Source organism: Hyperolius riggenbachi, chromosome 8, assembly GCF_040937935.1.
Source record: "Hyperolius riggenbachi isolate aHypRig1 chromosome 8, aHypRig1.pri, whole genome shotgun sequence".
Classification (NCBI taxonomy): Eukaryota; Metazoa; Chordata; class Amphibia; order Anura; family Hyperoliidae; genus Hyperolius; species Hyperolius riggenbachi.
In genome coordinates this window covers 266993395-267005493 of record NC_090653.1, presented here as the reverse complement: position 1 = coordinate 267005493, position 12099 = coordinate 266993395, and the positions used below count along the sequence as shown (strand labels likewise).

General features: G+C 44.7%; 1 protein-coding gene across 1 annotated transcript in view; it reads left to right on the top strand.

Annotated features, from left to right (window-relative positions):
- LOC137527485 (plexin-A3-like) overlaps nt 1-12099 on the top strand; it is a 267378-nt gene that overhangs the window by 69661 nt on the left and 185618 nt on the right. The window lies entirely within an intron of this gene.

Genomic DNA, 12099 nt, shown 5'->3' with positions numbered 1-12099 from the left:
AGTTCAAATTGACAAGGCATTTAAATTGGCAGTTGCACAGAAAATATAACAGTGGTTAAAAGATAATAGCATTTATAAAATACTCTAGTTCTCACACCACCTGGTAAGGAGAGGGGTTGGGTGGGGTCTTGTGATTCTACTAGCCAGGTATTGCTTTGTGTACTTACCTGTTGTCAGTCCTTCCTGACCTTTGGGTAATCTGCTGGGTCTACTTTGCAGTTAAGAGCAGCACGGTGGCGTAGTGGTTAGCTCTCTCGCCTTGCAGCGCTGGGTCCCTGGTTCGAATCCCAGCCAGGGCACTATCTGCAAAGCGTTTGTATGTTGTCTGCGTGGGTTTCCTCCGGGTACTCCGGTTTCCTCCCACATTCCAAAAACATACAGATAAGTTAATTGGCTACCCCTAAAATTGGCCCTAGACTACAGTACTTACACTACATAATATAGACATATGGCAATGGTAGGGATTAGATTGTGAGCTCCTTGAGGGACAGTTAGTGACATATATATACTGTATATAAATAATAATAAAGAGAAAGTCCCACTTTTAAAATTATTTGAGGGGCTGTCTGCTTTCTTCTCAACAGCTCCACCTAGTGGATGGAGGGATTGGCGGCTGTAGTTGCAAACAAGAGAAGTGCCATCAGATGACAGGACCTTGGGTGTCTGCAGATGTGGCAGTGGATAGACCACCTTCAGGGGAAGGGCCATGTTCCAATTCTCCACTATTAAAAAGTAGGGTAAAAAAGTGTTTTCCCTGTGGAGAATCGCTTTGACAGTGTGCAAACAGTTCATTATAATACTCTGTGTACTGCTTTGCATTCCATCAGTTGCAGCATTACTGTTAAGGTGCCCATACATCTAGCGAATTTGGCAGCTGAACGACCTAGAGACAGATCTCTCTCTCTGATCGAAACTTATTGGATAGAGATCTGTGGCCACCATAAACCGCATGTCGATTCCCAATCGATTTCAGCTTGAAATCTTGAGAGAATTGGCCTAGTGACGCCGCCTCGTCAGCCTTGGCGCTGCCCCCCCCCCCCCCCCCATGTAAAATATACCAACTCCAGGCGCCGTGCATGAATACTTTACCTGTCGGTGTCCGGCGCTGTCTCCATCCTCTTCCTCACACGCGCTCCATGTGGTTGCCGGCGTAACGTTAGCATATGTGGGTATGATTTACCAATTACCAGGGGGGGGACATGGTGCCAAGGTGGGGGCCCCACGCTAATTTCACTGCTGGCGGGATTCCCGTCTTATTGCTGCACCCGGCTTAAACTGACATTGTTTTAGTCAAACACTGTCCCCCATTTGCTCCTCCGGACAGGAAGTCAGTGCCCAGTATTTCTAGTGCTGCTTACAATGATGAACGTTGGAAGCTCTTGAAGGACTACTATCGTGAAAAATTGTAAAACTGAACATGCATGAAAACACATAAATAAAAAGTACACTTCTCCCAGAGTAAAATGAGCCATCAATTCCTTTTCTCCTAAGTTGCTGTCACTTACAGTAGGTAGTAGAAATCAGACAAACTGAGAGGTCTTGGACTAGCGCATTGCCTCATGGGGGGTTCTTAGGGTGTCCTTTATTTCCAAAAGCACTAAGTTAACGGCAGTTGCTCAGACCAACTGCCTGAATGGTGTGCAAACAGGCAGGGCGTGGCCTGCATCTTTGTACACATCCTTTCCAAGGAGTGCTTTTGTAAAGAATAAACAAAATACTGAGAATCCCCCATGAAGAGATGGACTAGTCAAAAACTCGTTGGTTCCGTCAAAAATCTACTAACTACTGTAAGTGACAGCAAGATAGGCGAAAGGTAATTTATAGCTCATTTTACTCTGGAAGAAACCTACTTCTTATTTGTATGTGTTTACATGTATTTTAAATTTGACAATTTTTTTTGCGATAGTGGTCCTTTGAAGGGCTACATTAAATGTTAAGGCGGGCCGCATTGGGCCGGCGGGCCTTGTATTCGGCACCTGTGCAGTAGAGGATAGATTACAGTGTTTTGGGTTGGGGAAATTCTGTTTTCAGAAATCTTTCAAAACATATTTTAAGCCATGCAGGAAATATTTAGACAATAATTACAGTACTATAACTGATATAGCCAGGGGGATGCTTTTAATTAACATACCTTGAAGTTCTCATTCAAACAATCCTGGAGGAAATGTTCATAATTTTACTCCTATGAAGACAATCCTCCTTCTATTAAAAGCGTAGTGGTGTATGGGATGGAGGCAGTTATAGAGTTGTATTTTTAGAGGAGGAAACGGATATTTTTGTAGTATGCTGGCATGTTTTCATGGGGAATAGTGTGGTTTCAGAGGGGAAGTGAGTTCAGAGTAAAGGTGTGCAGCATGTGAGAAGTCTTGGATGTAGTAGATAAAGGGCAGCGGCCCCTCTGATCTCTCGCAGGCTTGATCTGTCACCTTGTAGCCCCAACGTCTTGCCTCTTGGCTGCTGCTGGGCGTGTGCCCATCTTTCTGCTTCCTCCAGGCAACGGCGCACAGCCCAGCGCCGGGGAGTGTGAACGGCACATGTGAAGATTTGTTGCTTAATGTATAACATTATTAAAAATTGATTTTTTCGTAGTGGAACTTGCTCCGTTAGGTTCTCTGCGAGCTAATTAAATTCCTTTGTATGGTTTTGGCTTGTCACGGGCGCTCTGCTCGGAACTGGGTAAGGCAAATAGTGCTGCATGCACTTAAACAAGATTAATAGGATTGGAGCCAACGATTTTCCCCCCCTGTAACCCACTCGCTGCCGGCGACGCTGGGCTCTGTGTGGATGAGCCAGGCGTTACACACGGCTCTCCACAGGCCACACGAGCCTCGAGTGAAGCCATTCGTGCCACAATCACACTTAGCAGTTTCCCGCTCTTTTGTAGTCCTGTCTGTGCTGCTGGGAGGCTTGGGTCTTCTTTGCCAAATTTGGGTGATTTAGACGCCCAGCACATTTGCAAAGATCTCATCGTTACCATGCTGGATGAATCTCAGGAGCCAATAGCCAACGTGCCTTGAAGGTTACAGCAGCAGTTTGAATTCTGAGTTTTTTTCTGCTTGTGTTCAGTAGTGGGAGTGGCCACTCCTCTACATACCTCCCCCTTAAAGGGAACCTACAGCAAGAAGTATATGGAAGCTGCCATGTTTATTTAGTTTTAAACAATACCAGTTGCCTGTCAGCCCTGCTGATCTATTTGGCTGCAGTAGTTTGCGAATTACACCAGAAACAAGCATGCAGATAATCTGATCTGACAATGTCAGGAACACCTGATCTGCTGCATGCTTGTTCAGGGGCTATGGCTGAAAGCATTAGAGGCAAATAATCTGCAGGACAGCCAGGCAACTGGTATTGCTTAAAAGAAAATAAATATGGCAGCCTCTCACTCCAGATTCCCTTTAAAGTGTCCATTAATCCAATGTTTTTGTCAAATGTTACCATTTCTATGTAATATAAGATACTGCCTAAAGCATCCATTCATTCAATATATTCACTCAGTTTACCCTTCTACTACATAGATTTAGTAAGATCGGACAAAAACAAATTGGATCATTAGTGGCCACCATTACACAGCTGAAATCGTACACCACATTTATGCTAGGTACACACAGTGCAATTTCTCGTCAGATCGACGGGATGAACAGAAAATTTCCGTTATGTTTTATCTTCTCCCGATCAATGACTGCATCAATTTTCAGATCATTACTGCACAAAATCGATCCCGCTATCAATGGAAAGTAAATTGGTTGGAAATTATTAGTTTGATGGGAAATTGCATTGTGTGTACCTAGCTTAACGTTCCCTTCCAGTACACGTTCATCCACCCTTCCCCTTGTAAGTTAACCTCCCAGGCGGTAAGCCCGACAGTGTTGGACTAGCTGCCGCAGGGAATCGCATGGCCCCGGGAGATTTTTTTTTTTAATAAAAATTGTTGTATTTTGTTAAGCTAGCACTTCGCTAGCTAACCACGTGGCCCAAGTCCCTCCGGTTCCCACCGATCGCCCCCGATCGACGTCGGTATACGTACCCCACAGGGATCCCGCGATGGCACAGCCTCCCAATCAGCTCCAGGCTATGCTATGGGGAGGATCGGGACTGCGCATGACGTCATGTCCGATCGTCGCCATAGCGACAGTGAAGCTCCATTGGTTTGGTGAAGCTGCGGCTCTCGCGGGATCGCGGACGGGTAAATGGTGCCGGCGGCGATTGGTTGGGGCACATAGCTAGCCTAGTGCTAGCTAACAAATCAAAAACATTTTTTATTTTAAAAAAATCCCACTGCGGACGCAGCCACTGCATCTGCGTACCGCCAGGGAGGTTAAAAAACATTAACCTGCCTTACACACAGCCCCATGTCACTTACAACCCTAACCTCTATGGCTTACCCTCTGTCCACCAATATGGCTTTCCCTCCCTGGTGGTCTAGTGCCTGCCACACCCGCCCCCATTGCTGTCACTCCCTGGTGCATCCAACTTCCATTATTCACATATTGAAAATATAAATCTAATAGTTAAGTGCCCTTGTTTTTAGTGTTAAATTAGTATTTAATCACTTTAATCAAGCAAAAAAACACGTTTGCATACAACTTGCAATATTCAAAAATTTGCATACAACTTGCATTATGCATATATTGCAAATATAAATCTAATAATAAAGTGCCCTCATTCTTAGTGTTGACTTGGTCATCTCATCTGATAAGTGTAACTAACAATCTCATTATTCACATATAGTAGCAGTAGAGTATTGTACCGTGTTCGCCATCAGTAAAAGCAAGTAGTTTTGAATCAGAATTATATTATTTATTGGCTAACTTAATAAGAGTAAGCTTTCGGCTATTCCGCCTTCATCAGACTCAAATCCTGTACGCTGACAAGTTGTTACAGCACACCGCTATATACAGGTACATGCAATAAAAGAGGATACATGGATTTTTTTAGAAACATAAATAATGTCATTATGATGCCTTAAAGCAAACCGGAAGCGAAAATAAACGTATGAGGTAATAAATTGTATGTGAAATACAGATAAGAAATAAAACCTTATTAGCAAAGAAAATGGTCTCATATTGTTTGTCATTACAGGAAGAGTTGGAAAAAAAATTCAGTTATCTATGCAATAGAGCTTCTCTGAGCTATTCGCCCCAACTTGGGTTGAACACATTCCTGTTTTCTGAAGCACTTGAAGAGAAACTCCGACCAAGAATAGAACTTTATCCCAATTAGTAGCTGATACCCCCTTTTACATGAGAAATCTATTCCTTTTCACAAACAGACCATCAGGGGAGTCTGTATGACTGATATTGTGGTGAAACCCCTCCCACAAGAAACTCTGAGTACGTACTCTTAGCAGTTTCCTGTCTGTGAACCTTGTTGCATTGTGGGAAATAGCTGTTTACAGCTGTTTCCAACTGCCAAAAAGCATGCAGCAGCCACATCACCTGCCAACAGTAAAAATGTCACCATGTAATGTCAGACTGTAATTCAGGGATTTAAAAGATTTTACAACGGGCAAACACTGACTAAATCATTTTATACATAATTATTGTAAAAATCAAGCACTTTTTTATTACATTATTTTCATTGGAGTTCCTCTTTAAACAGCCAAGAAACAGAGGGAGGCTTGAGGTGGTTTGAGATAAGGTTTTACTGCAGGAAATTCAAAGGGTCATTAGTTCTGCTTTGTCCGTAACAAAAATTGCATCCTGTTTTTTATCATCCTACAAGTTCCAAAAGCTATTCTAATGTGTTCTGGCTTACTGCAGCACTTTCTGCTATCACAGTATCTCTGTAAATCAATGTATCTTTCCCCTGTCAGACTTGTCAGCCTGTGTCTGGAAGGCTGCCAAGTTCTTCAGTGTTGTGGTTCTGCTATGAACTCCCCCTTCCAGGCCCCTCTATGCACACTGCCTGTGTATTATTTAGATTAGGGCAGCTTCTCTCTTCTCTCTTATCTTTTACAAGCTGGATAAATCGTCCTCTGAGCTGCCTGGGCTTTCACATACTGAGGAATTACAGACAAAGGCAAAGCTGTTTGCAGGAAGAAACGAGCAGCCTGAAACTTCAGTGCATGAGAGCTGAAGGGGGAAAGAAATACACAAATGATCTCTTGAGATTCAAAAGGAAGGGTGTATACAGCCTGCTTGTGTATGGATGTATTTTCTATGTGTGGACATACTGTACATCAACCTACTTCCTGTTTTGGTGGCCATTTTGTTTGTTTATAAACAAACTTTTTAAAACTGTTTTTAACCACTTTTAATGCGGCGAGGAGCGGCAAAATTGTGACAGAGGGTAATAGGAGATGTCCCTTAACGCACTGGTATGTTTACTTTTGTGCGATTTTAACAATACAGATTCTCTTTAAAAGACAGAGGGGTTGATTCACTAAGAAAAATAAGGTAACCACCTGTTTGCGCTATTTAACCCTGCGCGCCTCAATACACGCTACAAGCACTGTTGGGAGCATAGCTTGCATATGAGCGCTAGTAGCTTACACCCGCTATTAGCCAATAACGGGCACTCCACTCATCCCGCCCTGAACCCCTTCAGGTCCGGTAACTTTAAAGGAAGTGGTCCCCGCACTTTGATTGGCCCAATAGGCTTCCTGTCACGTGAGAGTCAAAATGCGGGAATCACTTTCTTTAAAGTTACTGGACCCGAAGGTCCAGGGTGGGATGAATGGCAGTGTTCTCCCCAGAATTTTTTTCCCAGCCGGGTGACATGAAATAGTAGACGAGGGTGGCATGAAAAAGTAGCCGGGTGGGGCGAGATGAAAATGCAGGGCAACTGTGCTTACAGCATAGGAGGAGGTGAGCCGATGACAGCCGGGTGGTCACCAAATCTAGCCGGGTGGAGTACCCGGCTAAAAGAGCCTGGGGAGAACACTGAATGGAGCGCCTGTTATTGGCTAATAGCGGGTGTAAGCTACTTGCGCTCATATGCAGTGCATAGCAAACGCTCCTCTGACCAAAGTTACTAATGCAAGCTATAGTGCCAATAGCGCGCGTAGCATGCATTAAGGCACGCAGGGTTAAATATTTTTCTTAGTGAATCAAGCTCAGAATGTGGTTTTAAAACTTCATATGTGACAGTATGATGCCATGATATATATATAATGCTATGTAACTGAAAATAAAAATGACTTTTTCTTTGCTACTAATGTTCTATTCATTATCCGTACTACACAACCAATTCATTATATTGTAAGGTTTTTTTTTTCTTGCTTTAGGTTTGCTTTAATTGAAACAAGATATCTAAATAGTCAACTTGTTAGCATACAGGACTCGAGTCTGAAGGCGGAATGGAATAGCCCACAGCTTACACTTATTTTAAGTTGGCCAATAAGTGGTGTCATCCTGATTTAAAACGTATTCCTTATTTGCCAGTGTAACCATCTCTGAGGATTTATCAGACACAGGTGACGTGGAGGCAACAAATGCTCAGACAAGACATGAATGTAAAGGCGAGCCCTGAGATGCCTTGGTCTGGCTCTGCTCCAAAAAGAGGCTTGGGGAGGGGGGGGGGGGGGGGGGAAGGGGTGTGGAATCGGGGTCAGGCAGGGAGAGAGAGGACACTTGCACAGCAGTTTCTGCATCCGTAAGGACAGCGATATCAATCGAAAGTCTATTAGAGTTCAGCATGGCCACATGGGAAATAATACTGTCCTATTTGGGTGTCTAGAGATTTAGACTTTAGATTGTCTACGAAGGCTGTTCCAGACAGCCGTCTATTTCGCACACAAAAAAAAATAACAAAAACCAGAAGGCAACCAATAAGGCTGTGATGCAGGAGGTCTGGAGAAAGTACACAGAAGTACACATTATGTAAATGTAATTAAGCCTGAACCGTTTTCATGAGAGTGCGCTGTTTTTTAATTTGCCAGTCATTCACTCCAGACTGATTCTTTGCGTTTGTCTGTCCCAGTGTCGCCCCCTTCCCCCCCCCCCCGGCCCCCGTCTGCAGTGTGGCCTCACGTGACGCTCGCGGATGCTTTCCCCCTGTGAACCATGCGGCCTGCAGCTCATAAGAATGGCTGGGTGAGGAGCGTCGCACTATAATGGTCTTGTGGTTCCTCTGAAAAAGCCACTTCAAAGGCTGTGCAGGCCCGGCGACACCCTGTAATTTGTGGCCCGGTGGCCACAGACGTGACATTCTTCAGTTTGTCCCGAAGTGGGGCTGACTGTCGACGTGGCGGGCTGCTCCCTCCACTGGGTCAGGGTGAGGACCCAAAGAGGACCTGTCAGAAAGGAATTTTAGACACTTTAACCCAATTTGATCACGGCTTTCTTTTTTTCTACGCTTGTAATAAAATATTTATTTTGAATTAAAGGATGACTGAAGTAAGGATATGGAGGCTGCCATAGTCCTTTCCTCTTAACCCTTAAGGCGGCCATACATCAGGTGACTTGGTGGCCGAACGACCATCTGATTAGATTATTATAATCGAATTGGATAAAAATCTGTGCCGCCAAGTGCATGCCTGAACGACAAAGCACTAAGTTTCGGGACGGAAATTGGGCGCATTGTTACCGCATGCTGCAAGATGTCGGGTCCGAAGTTGGTTGGTTGAGTGCGCGGCGTTAACGGCGTACAATTTCCCGGAGATCGACGAAACCATCCGCCCGCCTCGCCGCTTTGCCCCCCTAATGTCAGTGTCCCCCCAGTGCCCCGTGTAAGTATACATTACCTGTCTGCGGCCTCCACTTGTCCCCCGCTGCTCCGGGCGCATTATCCTCTTCCGCATACATACGCTCCACGTGGTTTCCTGGTAAATGCGCGTGTATGACCTCCCACGCGCACCCTTACTAGGAAACCATGTGGGGCGCTAGTGTATGTGGAAGTGGAATCCAGGAGGCCTGCGGGGGACAAGCGGAGGCCGCGGAGAGGGGGATGCATACACTTTGGCACGGTGGACGTTACATTAGGGGGGGCACAGCGGCGCACAGGGCTGATTTCGGATTGATTTCAGCATGAAATTGGTTGGGAATTGGCCTGTGGTGGATGGGCAGACGGCAGATCTCTCTCATCAGATTCGATTAGAGAGAGATTTGTCTTAGTCGATTCTGCCCAACATCGTTAGATATATGGCTACCTTTAGACTGCCAGCATTTTTTTTTCTTTTACTAAAGCTACACGCCAGTGCCAGCTATGTTTGTATTGTGATATAGCAGAGTAGGAGGTGCCCTTGTACTAAGTTATATATTTGAGTGATATAAATTAGTATCAAAAAGATTCGGCCTACCTTATATAAGGAGACTTCCACTTTTGTGAAAGAAATAGATATTTTATTGTTAATAAGAACTTCAGACAACGCGTTTCGCGGCTCAAACTGCTTCCTCAGTTCGATTAGGGTGCTATAGTCGAAAATGAAGAACCTGGGCGCCAATGTTTGTATTGTGTTTACTAAATGTCTTGCCCAAATCTATGTGTAGCAAAGTCTACATTAGTCAGTAGGGATTGTTATTTGAGGTGCAAATACATTGTAGGAGTGCTATCAGTTGAAGGAATGCCCTGCTGCTTTTCTAGCCTATGGGTGTCTGTGTCTAATTGGGAAGTACCCCTTAGACTGGTGGAGGAAGGAGGAATGTGAGCAGCCATCTGGAGGAGGTGAGGATCTATGTATTGCATTGAGTATTTACCCATTTATTCTTAAAGGAGAACTGTAGTGAGAGGTATATGGCGGCTGCCCTATTTATTTCCTTTTAAGCAATACCAGTTGCCTGGCAGCCCTGCTGGTCTATTTGGCTGAAGAAGTGTCTGAACCACACCAGAAACAAGCATGCAGCTAATCTTGTCATATCTGTCACAATTGTCAGATACACCTGATCTGCTGCATGCTTGTTCAGGGCCTATGGCTGAAAGTATTAGAGGCAGAGGATCAGCAGGACAGCCAGGCAACTGGTATTGCTTAAATAGAAACAAATATGGCAGCCTCCATATACCTCTCACTACAGTTCTCCTTTAACGTAAACATTTTTTACATAATGTTAAGTTGTATAAAGAATGGATTTGTAAAAACAAAATTTGTTTAAAAAAAAATAAATCTAGTCTTTAGGAGCTGCCGGCTGACTTTTCCAATTCTAGCTAATCTTAAGCCACTCCCCTCTGTTAAAATCAGACAGCAGCCATGGAAGGGAGGCGAAGCTCGACAGTGCAATCTCTTCCGTCTCTCACATGGCCATGTGATGTAAATTGTTTAGACCAGGGGTCCCCAAACGTTTTGGGTCGAGGGCCGGGTCAACATACGTCAGACTGCTGGGTGGCCGGAACATACATAAAATGATGTAGAAGTCTTGGCGGGCCAGACAATGAAGCATACCTAGGTGACAACCTGCAGTCCAATTGGACAACAGTGTCACCTGATGTGGAATTTGATTGGAAAGCAGCAAATTACTGCTTTCTGGCTTCATTCTATATGCGGACCACCAATATTTAAAGATGTAGCTGACTGTATCTATAATTCCTTTTTTTTGTGTGGGGGGCCAGTAAAAAAGCCTCAGGGGGCCACATTCGGCCCGCGGGCCTTAGTTTGAGGACCACTGGTTTAGACTGACTGGACATGAGCAGTCAGATGTAGGATGCTGTGAAGGGAATAAACAGCTTGGAGTTGCTAATGTTGCAGTGATGTCATAAGTTTCTACTAAAGGTCAACCACCAAAATCTCTGTGGCTTGAGGGTCAACGTCCGAAGTGACTGTACTATTGATTATAACGTGGCACACTGATCTCACCAGTTTCTAGTAAATGTCTGTTATCTAAATGTCTGATGGGTTTGCTGTGACGCATGCCATAGTGATTTCACCAGTCCGTAATAGACTCATTTCGAAAATGGCTGACCCGTAAGTTGAGGGCATCTCCCAGAATAGTTGGCCTACTGTTTAGGTTCATTGTCCAGAATGACTGCCCCGTTATTTCGTCTCAACCCACTGGTCCATAAAGGTACCCATACATCTAGCGATTTGGTGGCCAAGTTCATGCCCGATTAATGATGCAACCAATTTTGAACCCAGTATGTCGATTGGACATCCTGCCAGATGTCAGGCCATCGTGGTCAAACCGGTGCACGATGGTAATGGCGACGCAACATAACCCTCAGCGCTGTTTCCCTAATGTATAAATGTGCATGTCTGTGTGCATTTATACATTACCTGTCCTGTGTCGCAATGCCCATCGGTGTTCCGAATCCGCCGCTCTTCCATTAGCAGTATACACTCCGCCAGCGCATAGCATACCCGCCCGTGTGTGATGTCACACATGTGCCATGCAAGTGGCGGTGGATTCAGAAGACTGATGGGCCCCGCAACACAGCACAGGTTATGTATAAACTTGCACATGTACTTTTATACACTAGGGAAACAGTGGCAAGGTGGTGGACTCGGACGATTCCTGAGAGATCTCATGCTATCGTTGGTCGGGAATTGACCTGTGGTGTATGGGCAGCCAACAGATCTCTCTCCAATCAGATTCGATCAGAGAGAGGTTTGTCTCTTGGTCGAATCTGCCCGTCATCGCCTGATGTATGGCTATCGTAAAAGATGGTGAACTTGCCACAATGACTGGACCATCGCTTACATCACAGGCTTTGGTTTCACAGATCAGCCTATAGAACAGCCACTCACAAGATGGCCGCCCTGCTGCCCACTTGTGACACGCCCCCTTCTTTCTCTCTCATTGAATCCATATACTGTACACAGCATTGTGTAGACTGGAGGTGGAGAAGGGTTCACTGTCTGTTAGTAATTAAGCATAGCACTTCAATTACATGGCCTAATGCAGGGAATGTATCCGATTAATGCACATAAGTGGTTAAAGCGATCTTATCCTCTAGAAAAGGGAAAGTGTTTTTAGAGGAAATGTGCGTCTTCCCGGACATTTGGCGTCTTTGAAGTGTGCAAAACACAACAATAGATCCCTCTAAACTGTGATTTTCCAAAGGTGGGGGTGAGGGGGTAGAGTTCTTTGGGAAATGACAAAATATTTCCTCACAACTTGTTAGAGGAACTGTGGTGAAAATAATGTAATGAACACATTTTTTTTCCACAATATTCATTTATAGATGACTTAGTCAGTATTTGCCCATTGTAAAATCTTTCCTCTCCCCAAT